We start from the raw sequence: 11,456 nt of genomic DNA, 5'->3' as shown, positions 1-11,456 counted from the left end.
CACCATCTCTGCACATGGCTTCAAGGTTGCCGAAAGAGTGCAGGAGGCTTGGTGATTGTGCAGTGAGTCCTTAGTGGGTCGGGCGCAGAAGTGGGTGCATTAATTCTGCTCACCTTCCATCAGCCAGATCTCAGACACGCAGCCACATCCAAAAGCACAGGAGGCTGGGGGAGGTGGTTTTAGCTGTGTGCCCACGAAGACAAGAAAAGAGGGTTAGGGAATAGGTAATCTGTCCCTGCCCAAGGTCTAATTAATTTTTTTCTTTGAGACAGGGTCTTGCTCCGTCTCCCAGTTTGCAGTGCAGTGGTACAATCTCAGCTCACTGAAGGCTTGACCTCCTGGGCTCAAGCGATCCTCCCACCTCAGCCTCCCGAGTAGCTGGGATACAGGCATGTGCCACCATGCTTGGCTAATATTCCTATTTTTGGTAGAGATGGAGTTTCGCCATGTTACCCAGGCTGGTCTTGAACTACTGAACTCAAATGACCAGTCCATCTTGGCCTCCCCAAGTGCTGGGATTACAGGTGTGAACCACCATGCCCAGCTTGTATTTAGTTCTATCCATAAAAATAGCACATGTTGTACAACTTTAAAAAATTATTGATTTTATTGCAAGTTCCCATACATAAGCTAGTTTAATTGTTGACTCTGTTTGGTTCCATTTTTCTATTTGTCTGTCTCTAAACCTCACTGTTTTTGTTAATGTAATCTTACAATAAGTTTTGGTATCTGGAAGGGTAATTATCAACTCACTTTTATTCAAAGTATAAACTTTATATACCTAGAGAATTAGAAAAATATAAATTCCAAAGCAGTGATAATATACTTGTTTTTTTTTTCTTGGGGGTGGGGAGGCTATTGTGTGATCTGTGCACATTCTTTGTACAATCTGTTTTTATTTATCTGTGCCCCAGGCAAGAAGTGTTTTACCTTCAAAATGGACTCCATTTCATGCCTAAGAACAACACTACTATTTGTTCAATTTCAAAGTGTGTCAAAGTTGCCTTTGGTGGTGCTTTGTTATCATCTTTCAATGTAGACAGAACATCGTAAAACCCTGGGAAAACAAGATATTCAGGAAGGTGGGTTTCTGCTTCTTAGTCCACTTCCTAATAAGTGGACCTCACACCAGGGGAAAAGCAAATTATTATGCCATGTCTTTAAATAGATATGATTATGGATGCAATCATAGGTATCCATAGGTTTAAATCACTAATTAATTAATTTATTTTTTGAGATGGAGTTTCCCTCTTATTGCCCAGACTGGAGCGCAATGGCGCAATCTCAGCTCACAGCAACCTTCTCCTCCCGGGGTTTAAGGAATTCTCCTGCCTCAGTCTCCTGAGTAGCCAGGATTACAGGCCACTAAACCCCACTAATTTTTGTATTTTTAGTAGAGATGGGGATTTCACCATATTGGCCAGGCTGGTCTTGAATCCCTGACCTCGGGTGATCCACCCGCTTTGGCCTCCCAAAGTCCAGGAATTACAGGCGTGAACCATTGCCTATAATCATTTAAATACAAAAAGCCTTCCTAATTTCTTTTTTCAATGTAAAAATATATAAGAAAAACCTCCCTACGAACAGCTTTTTGGTTACAAATGGTCTAAGGTATATTAAACATGCAAAACCCAAATGCTTTAAGCAGAGAATGAGAATGGAATTCAGTATTTTCACACAAAACAATGCAAATATGGACTGATGCAAAGAGTTAAGAAAGGCTACACCAGTCACATCTTTTATTTTTAAATTTTCTCTCTCCTATCTTTTCTACCAGAAGTGTAACTAGCTAAAGCAGGAATAAAGCAGGCTACAGGCTCTGTCATCATGTTTGTGTTCCTCTCTCTCCATTACTACCCTCCTAAGATTCTCACATTCCCGAGCATCTGGACTGGTTTCCTGCCCTGATTACAATGCCCTTGTGCTCTTTCACCTGCCTACAGACCCTGCGTTTAGGACTTCTGTTAGCTCACTTGAGAAACTAAGCTACACAATGCCCTGGGGATGATAACTAGCTAAGGTCCTAGGCAGCACCCCTGCGCTGACGAGCCCAGAGTTGCTGCAGTGGAGAGGCCACACAATGAGAGAATCGGCAGGACAGCCATTTCCAGCTACCATGGCAGTTACCGACCAGTTGCTAAGGTTGGTGCTGCCTGTCTATGTGAATATTTCACCTCACTTTTTAAATAAACAAGCACTGTCAGATATTAGGGATATGACCTCTAGTTGCTCACATGCTAGGTGATACAAATGCCCATTTTTAATGCTTCAAGTGTCCATCAAGCAGCTACCATAAGACAAGAGTTTGCTAAGTGCTGGGGGTTCAAGGATAAATGTTCAGGTTTGAAAAAAAGTAGACATGGTTCTTGATCTAATGTGATTTAGTGAGGAAGAGAAACTGATACACACGAGTGTGATACACACACATGCACACCCTCACTCACGGATGGATCAGAGTTTGAGGGAAAAGAATAAGGTACCATAGGTGAGTTCCTGGGAGGCTGGAGGAGACTTTCTTAGGAAAGGATTGTGTGTGGAGGGGAAGACAGTCTTGGGCTGAGGGCATGGGTTATGCAAGGCTGTGGGGACAGGTGGAGGCGTGTGGAACACAGAAGCCACCAGAAGAGCACATCTTTGTTCCAGGGAAGAGACTGAGAAGAGACCAGTCCCAGTGAGGTGGGATATGTGAGCAGAGCTGTGTGATGCAGGGTTTTAAAGAAGGCTAGAAGTTTGATATTGCTCTTCTTTTAGTGCAGCTGAAACGAGAACAGATTAGAGGTCACAGTCGCAGATTTGAGTAAATCAGTGCCGCGTGGTGGGATCGGACAGCGGCTCAGCTTGAGGAAGTGGAGATGAGGACGGGGAAGAGCAGACAGGTGGTCGCGGATGAGCTGGTTGGATGTCACAAGATGAGACTGAATTGGACATGGGAGGTGAAATGGGGAAGCATCGACAATGATTCACAGAAGAAGGTACTATCCAGCAGTGGAGCAGAGTTAAAATACAGCTAAATCAGTCAAAGCTTTACAAGTGAAAGCTGCTTACTGCAGAGCTACCCAATGAAAGAATAATGACCTTCTTGTTGAAGTCAGAAAATAAGAATTCACTTTTTAATTAAGATGGTGTAAGCAAGAAATGGTTGCATAGACTGTGAGGAAATAGCGGGCAACCTCCCACCAATTCTGATATTTTCAACAACAACAAAGTTCTACTCTCTGCTGCCATTTCTATTTTGGGATCTAATTAATTATAAACATAGGTGCAAGACTGAACTTACATGTAGGCAGCTTAAGAAATAAAATATGACAGGCAGAGTAGGACATTGCAATTATAATCTACCTCTCAAAACACTTTGAGGCTAAAAGTCAGGTGATTTCTTTCCTAGGAGAATGTGAAAACTGTCCTGAAGCAAGTCATTTAGAACTTTCCATTTTTAAATAATACTAACATAAAGCTACAATTCACAGCATTCATTTATATAACTTAAAATATGTAAAACAATATTTCCTGATGATATAGGTACATATAGAATCTGTAAATTAATGATGTAAACATTCATAGATGCCAAACTGAGGTTTGGGGTACCTCTGGAGAGCTAGGGAATGCAATAGGCAGGTGAGTGGGGGTGATTGGTTTCATCTACAATTTTTAAACTATAAACAGTGAAAATATCAGAAACATACAGATCAAAGTGTCAACAACTAATGGATCAAAATGTTAACAACTAAGGAACCCAGGGTTCTAAGAATCTAGGGTAGAGCCTGTTGTATTATTTTCAATATTTTCTGCACATTTGCAGTATGTTATGCTTATATATTTAAAAATGAAAGGTGGAATTTTTCTATTATAATATGGAGATGTAAACTATCTCATGGCTTGGAGAGACAATACATTCCCTTAAAGTGTATTTTCTAATATGTTGTTTTCATGGTCTTTAATCCTGTTTTTATCTTCCTTTCTACATTTCTATTGGAAAAAAATGACACCAAGGCAAAATAAATAATTTTTGAAGTATTTGTTGCTTTAAAGTAAATGGTAAATTATGATAAAATTATTTTATGGAGATGAGAACTAAAAATAAAGAGTCACATAACTTAAATTTATAGGTTATTTTATTTTTCTATGCCTTAATGAGAATAGAAGTAAGTGGTAAGAAAAGGACTAGATTTTTAAGCCAGGATACTAGTTTTAATTTATCCTCTTATGCAAAATAGGACATTCATTTGGTAAAATCAAATAATTTTACTGGCCTTATTTTTCTTAGTTATAAGAAAAACAAAGATTGGAAGTGAATATTCTTTAGGTTATGATCTGGCTTTTACTTTGTAGGATTATTTTACTAATTTTGCTTATGAAGATACTACTTTATCTCTTCCTAACACTGCAACCACTGCGACAGTGACTGAGGACATTTTCTTTTAGTGAAGTTAAAAAAATAATTTTCATGGTGTGTGATACATGTATGAAAAGGTACACAAACTCTTAATGTGCACTTTTGTTAGATTTACAAAGTAGACACAGCTCTGTAAACTGTGTTGAAGTCAAGAGTTGAAGCGCTACCAGTCCCTAAGGAAGTCAGACACTCTGGTCACGCCGATAACACTCAGGATTTCTGCTTTCCTGGCTTCCAACATCATGGATTCACCTTGCCCATATTAGAACCCTATAAAAAAAATCTAATAACTCAGTAAGTGTCTGACTTTTCTCACTCATCAATATTTTGGGAGAATCATTCATACATTTTCATAGTTGTTATTTACCCATATTTATTGCAGTGTAATAGGAATTGACAAACTTTTTCTGTAAAGCACAAAGTTGAAAATATACTAAAATGTATTTGTCTATTTTATTACCGATGAACACTAGGTTATTTCCAGTTTTAAATTATAACATATAGTACTGATATGAATATTCTCATATACTTGTTTTACAGCACATATGTATGTATTTCTATATACTGAGGAATATAATTGCTGGGTCACAGGACATATATATATTCAGCTTTCATTGGTACTGCTGTACAACTTACCGAAGAGATTCTAACACCTTATGTTTCTTTCAATCAATGTATGAGATTTTTATTTGATCTACATTCTTAACAGTTGGTTTTGTTCATCTTTTTAGTCAGTTAGATGAGTAAGTAGTGATATCACATCATGGTTTTAATTTTTCATTTTCTTGATAATGAATAAAATTAAGCAACTTATTTTATGTTTATTGGGAATTTGTATCTTATTTTGTGAATTGTTCATTCAAATATTTTGTCCATTTTCTATTGAGTTATTGGCTTTTTCTACTGATTTGTAGGAGCTCATGAATATACATCTTTTGACAAATGTATGTTTTGTAAATATCTTCACCCAATGTTGGCTTTACTTTTTCATTCGTTTGAAGGCATCTTTTGATAGACAGAACTTCTTCATTTTAATATGGTCCAATTTTCCCTGTACAGTCAGCATATTTTTATTTTATTTAAGCAATCTTTAGTTTTCCCAAGATTGTAATAATAATGCATCATATTAATTTTATTTGTAGTTCTTCTTAATATTGTTATTTAACAAATTAACAAAATGTTAACTCAATAATGATCCACTAGTTCCCCTAGGCCCATGAAAAAAGGGAGGTAAAAGAAGCTTCTGAAGTTGCCTGGCAGGGAACCTAGTGACTGGATGGGAAGTTTTAAGAGGTCATCATGCAGTAGGCTTGCATTTGTTCTTTTAGTTATTTGTCAGGAGGTGAGGAAAAGATGACAGGACAGACGCTTAAAGTTTCTCTATGTAAAGCAGAATGCCAACAATATCACTTAGCTCCAGCTCTCCTATTATCTATACAAATCTAAGTGGAATAAATAGACATTATAATTTTGAAGGGAATAACTTGCTGGAAGTTATGGAAAGAATCTTGGTAGGATTCTGGGTTATAAATTTTGGTGCAAATATATTTATGTAATTTTAATACCTAAAAAAACTTAAGAAACATTGGAATTGTGATTCCAGATGGCTGACCAAACAGAAGAATTTATGACTTCCCCTTCTCCACATTCTTAATATTTTGGAAATTAAAAATAAATTCACTATAATGCTTAACCTTGGAATTAAAACTGGAGTCAGAATTTGGACTGAGGGGAAGAAACAGGAAAAAACCCAACCAGCTGAGTCAGCTGCAGCACACATTGGGAGAAGAGAGGCCATCCCTGTAGGTGGACTTTTTCAAAGGAACCTCAGGATAGCTCCGGTAGCAAAGGTATCAATTGTAGACCTGCAAGAAGCCAGTCAGGAAGTTAAGGGAGGAGTGGCTCAGTCGCACCCTCAGCCTCCCTGTAGAGTCTGTCTTATGGAATTAGAAATAAACAAGGGAATGTAAAGACTTCTGATAACAGCCCCCGCCCCCCGCCAATGTCCGCCAAGTCCAATCAAATTGGAACGAGAGTGGAGCTGAGGTGTCCTATAATCTAAAAGTACCCCAAGTGATTCTATTGTGCATCCTGAGTCGAGAACGGCTATCTTTTTGCGTTGTGCCTCCACATACGTTTTTATTATTTACATGTGATACAGGCCCAGGACGTCTCACCCAGGGCCACTTATGACCAGGGCCATTTATGACATCTGACCAAGGCTGTTAACAGCTGAGATTTTTTTCCTGTGTTATTGTGAAAAATAGTACAATGGTTAGAAAAAATGGGTATAATGTCTTCTAACATTTTCTTCTAAAAAATGTGAGAAAGATTCCTTGTATGTGTTAATACAGCAATTCCTGTAAATGAATTAAACAGCATTCAGCTAAAAAATATATTTACAAAAAACAACACAATAAACAAAGAATTAGGTGGAAGAGATCAATGAGTGTAGTGCAAAACTTAGTAAATTAGAAAACAAAATATTAAACTTACTCCATTTTTACCAAACATACCCAGGAAAATAACTCACACCTTGAAAAGGCCAACAAAATAGATGAATACTGTTGAATAAATAAATGATATTTCTCAAGTCTGTTTAAAAAAGAGAAAGCACACGACTTTGCTAACATAAAATGTAATTACAAACTTATAGATTTAAAATATCATAACATATGAATAACTTCTAATACAATGATGGTGATAATAATATGCATATTATTCTCTGACATTTATTGAAGCTATATATAGTCATATAATTCTCATACAAATCTATGTGACAGATCTTTATTATCCCTTATACACTAAATTTTAGAGAGGTTAAGTAATATATCTAAGGTGACAGGAAAGCAAAATCTGGACTCAAACCCAGGCCGTCTAATTCCAAAAGCTCCTAACCACTTTGCAATATTATCTCCTAAAGTGAATAAATTGTAAACTGATGCAAAAAATAAGGCTTTTTTTTTTTCCCCCCCCAGGCAAGTCGAGCCTTTTTACTTCAGAGACTCATCTGGGATCTTAAGTGCTCGAGAATCAAGTCAGTAGGTCCTGATGCAGATTGATTCTTGTTCATTGCTGATTTCCTTGGGGCATCGCTCTGTGCTTTTTCCTACAAACTCTCGTTAGTCTATGCGGGAAGATTTAATTGGTTGTTTCCCTTTGAAAGGTTAAAGGTCAAGCTATTATTGAATATAAGATTCGGCTTTATTTTCCTGAAAGGAGAAAAAAGGACTGGCCCAAATGAGATTTTATTAACCCATCTTTTCATTTTCTTAGTAACACACCAAAGTGACTTGTAACCAATGCACTACTATAGTCCTGTTATTCATTCTTTTGCAGAAAGGCATTAAAAGTCAAAATTATCTTGAATGACATGAAATAAGGTACTTGCTGGTTTTTCTCCCTTTTTGTCTTCCTGTATCAAAATGAAAGGACACCATTGATACTAGTATGTTATATACAGACTGACTTGAGTGAATTTATTTTCACTGTTTAAGGTTATTGTTAGGTTTGTTTCTTTCTTCCTTTTTTTTTTACTTTTTAAAGAAAGACAACCATAGGTATGTGTATAACCGTGAGATATTCAACTGATTTCCACATGGGCCTTATGGAAAATAGCCTTATTTCTTCACAGTTACATGTACAGCAACCAAGACGTTATGTAGGTGGCCTTTTGTCACCTGACTCTAGAAGAAAGGAACTGGTTTTAGTCTGTACCTACAAACATTTTGAGAGTGGAGAAACATGGGTGATTTTATGGTCGTTAAAAGGACTGATATTTTCTACTTCAGCTGGAGCAATCCATTTGTTTTTCATTTAACAAAGTGACTTCGCTATTTCATTATTGACTTCACGTCATTGTCCCTTCAGGAATTCTAGATGGTAGTTGGTGTTGTTTGAGAATTTTACTGGTACTACTGCAACCATCACACAACACACCCTCAAGAGATTTTCTGTTAGGAACGTAGCTATCTATGTCAACTTGGTGATATGGTTTGGATTTGTGTCCTTGTCCAAATCTCGTGTCCAGTTGTAATCCCCAATGCTGGAAGAGGAGCCTGGTGGGAAGTGATTGGATTATGGGGGCAGATTTCCTCTTTGCTGTTCTCCTGAGAGTGAGTGACTTATTGTGAGACCTGGTTGCTTATAAGTGTGTAGCACCTCCCCCTCCTCTCTCTTCCTCCTGCTCTAGCTATGGAAGACATACCTCCTTCCGCTTGGCCTTCACTATCATTTAAGTTTCCTGAGGCCTTCCCCAGCCATACTTCCTATAGAGCCTAAGAAACCATGGGTTAATTAAACCTCATTTCTTTATAAATTACCCAGTCTTGGGTGTTTCTTTATAACAGTGTGGGAATGACTAATACGCTTGGCTTTGGGTTAAGTTGTAAGTTAATTCCAGCGTAAGCAGATAGAAAATATTTGCTTTTTGTGATAATGGAAACTGAGAGACAATCTGAGCTTTTATAGTCTTATGAAGACAAGACCTAGTTTTTAACTTAATCTTTGTACTCTTAAGTATTTTGCAAGTCCCTAGTAAATAGTATGTGCTTAATGATATTTATGGAGCAGATATATAAAAGTTTGTGGAAACATCATTGTGTCATTATATTACAGCCTTCAATATGTGATTGTTATTTGGTGCAATTTACAAAACTAGCATTTGTTAGACATAATTTGTGTCTTGATTTTTTTGTTGGGTTTCCAAGTAATTATTTCCCAGAAATTGCCGGGTATACATAATTACCATTGAGAATCAAGAGACAGATCAATTCTCAGATGCTGTGTGAATGCACACGTTACACACCGTCTATATTAAAATTCATTTTAGCTCTTCTACATGAATGAATACAATTTTTGCACAATGAAGTTTACTTCTTTGGGAATGAAAATTTATTTTGATAATTCTAAATGAGAGTCATTATAAAATTCATGACTGAAACTGCCAATTCTTATTCTTTTTTATTAAGTTTAGATGTTGGTATAGTTGAAGAGTTAACAGTATTAAAATCATATAATAAAAACTGGCAGTTGTTTACACTATACCTCCCTTATCCCCATCTGGATAATAGATTTCAATTACTTTTGCTCTGTAGTTAATTAGGTCTTTACTTCTAAGTATTATACTGCTTTAAAAATATATTCATTTAGGCATTATTTATTGGTTTCCTTCTATGATGAAAATTTAACTCCCTTATGTATCTTTCTCACAGTTTTTCTCTTCTTGTGCTTTTAATACGCCTGTATTGCATTTTTTGAAGTAACAGCCAGTATTTTACATATGTTCATGGCTGAACAAAGTAATGGACTCGTGACCCTTTTTGTTGTTCCTATAGTAAATTGTTGCCTCAATTTGCTATGGTTTCCTATGTTCCCATTGCTTTAAAAAATAAATAAAAATTGTAGTTACTGTTTAGATACATAAAGGTCAACCACCCATAGTTTAGGTGAAACTTAAGCTCTCCCAGTTTCCCAGATTTTGTAACTCTGAACATAAACAAAATGCAAACATTACTTATTTGTCCAACAAATGTTCAAGCATTCCCATTTCTTCACAACCCCATGAGCATCTGTTATTTTTTTTGCTTTTTATTAGTAGCCATTCTGACTGGTGTCAGATGGTATCTCGTTGTGGTTTTGATTTGCATTTGTCTAACGATCAGTAATTTTGAGCTTGTTTTCATATACTTGCCTGCCACATGTATGCAAAAGACTGCTTTCCTAGAGATTTCTGTTGCCCTCTAGGGCAGATGTTCTGTGGGACTGCCTTCTTTGTAGAATGCATTCTGGTTCTTATTTCCTAGGTCTTTTTTCCAGGTTTACTACTTCATTTTCTGAAGCAAATGCTCAAGTAACTTCTTCAGGAAAGGTGCAGGGAAGGTAAAATATTGCATGCCAGCATTTTAAAAGGTTATACCCTTACTCTTGCTGGAAGGTCTAGCTGAATATACAATTTAAATAATTTAAAGGCAGAGGTTCCCAACCTTTTGGGCACCAGGGACTGGTTTCCTGGAAGACAATTTTCCCACAGACGAGGTCAGGAGGCATTCGATTCTCATAAGGAGCGTGCAACCTAGATCCCTCGCATGCGCAGTTCAAAATAGGGTCCACGCTCCTATGAGAATCTAGTGATGCCGCTGATCTGACAGTAGGCGGAGCTTAGGCAGTAATACTTGCTCACCCCGCCCCCCCATCCCTCCTGTTGTGCAGTCTGGTTCCTAGCAGGCCACGGACTGGTAGGAGTCAACCGCCCCCAGGGGATTGTGGACCCCTGGTTTAAGGTGTTTACTGTTTTTCTGCTCGTTTTCCTGCTGTTGAGAATTTTTATTTTCCTTCTTTTCGTGGTCCTGTATTCTCTCTCTGGAAGCTTTTACTATTCATGATCTTTTATCTCTGCATTTTAAACCTTCACAATGACATGCTTTATTGTGAGTCTTTTTAAATTTTAACTTGTGCTGGGCACTCAAGAATTTCAACTTGGAAAGTCGTATCATTCAGTTTAGGAAACTTTCTTGCATATCATTTTAAGATAATTTCATAACCTCTGTGTCTCTATTCTTTATGGAGCTATTTTTATCCTCAAAATTTTCTGTTCTCCCTTATTTTCACCTGTCATTTGATTTTGTTTTGTTGTTGTTGTTCTTTCTCTCATGTCTTCTGGTACTACTTCTATTTTATTTGTCCCCAATTTGCCCATCCGTTGAGTTTGTAGTTTTAATTCCAATATTATTATCTCTGTAGGTCTGCTTTTGTTTTTTATATTTTTCTCTTGATTATTGTCCCTAGGGTTCTATCCATTCACATGTATAGATTGTTTTTGAATGTTAGACATCATGTATGAAAGAGCAGTGGAGAATATATATCATTTAATCTCCTTTCTTCTGCTAGGCAGAGAGAGTGGGGGCTGATCTCCACAACCCAATCAGGGACATGGCCGGTTGTGCTTTGCTAATGTTCATTTGTCCCAAGCTTCATGTGTGTTCCTAGGAAAAGGACCTTGGTGACATTTCTATTGTGAGTCTGGAGGGGCTTTGTCTCCTTAAGACAAAGATACTATGAACAT

Source organism: Chlorocebus sabaeus, chromosome 8, assembly GCF_047675955.1.
Source record: "Chlorocebus sabaeus isolate Y175 chromosome 8, mChlSab1.0.hap1, whole genome shotgun sequence".
In the NCBI taxonomy this organism is placed as follows: Eukaryota; Metazoa; Chordata; class Mammalia; order Primates; family Cercopithecidae; genus Chlorocebus; species Chlorocebus sabaeus.
This window is presented reverse-complemented; position numbering follows the sequence as displayed.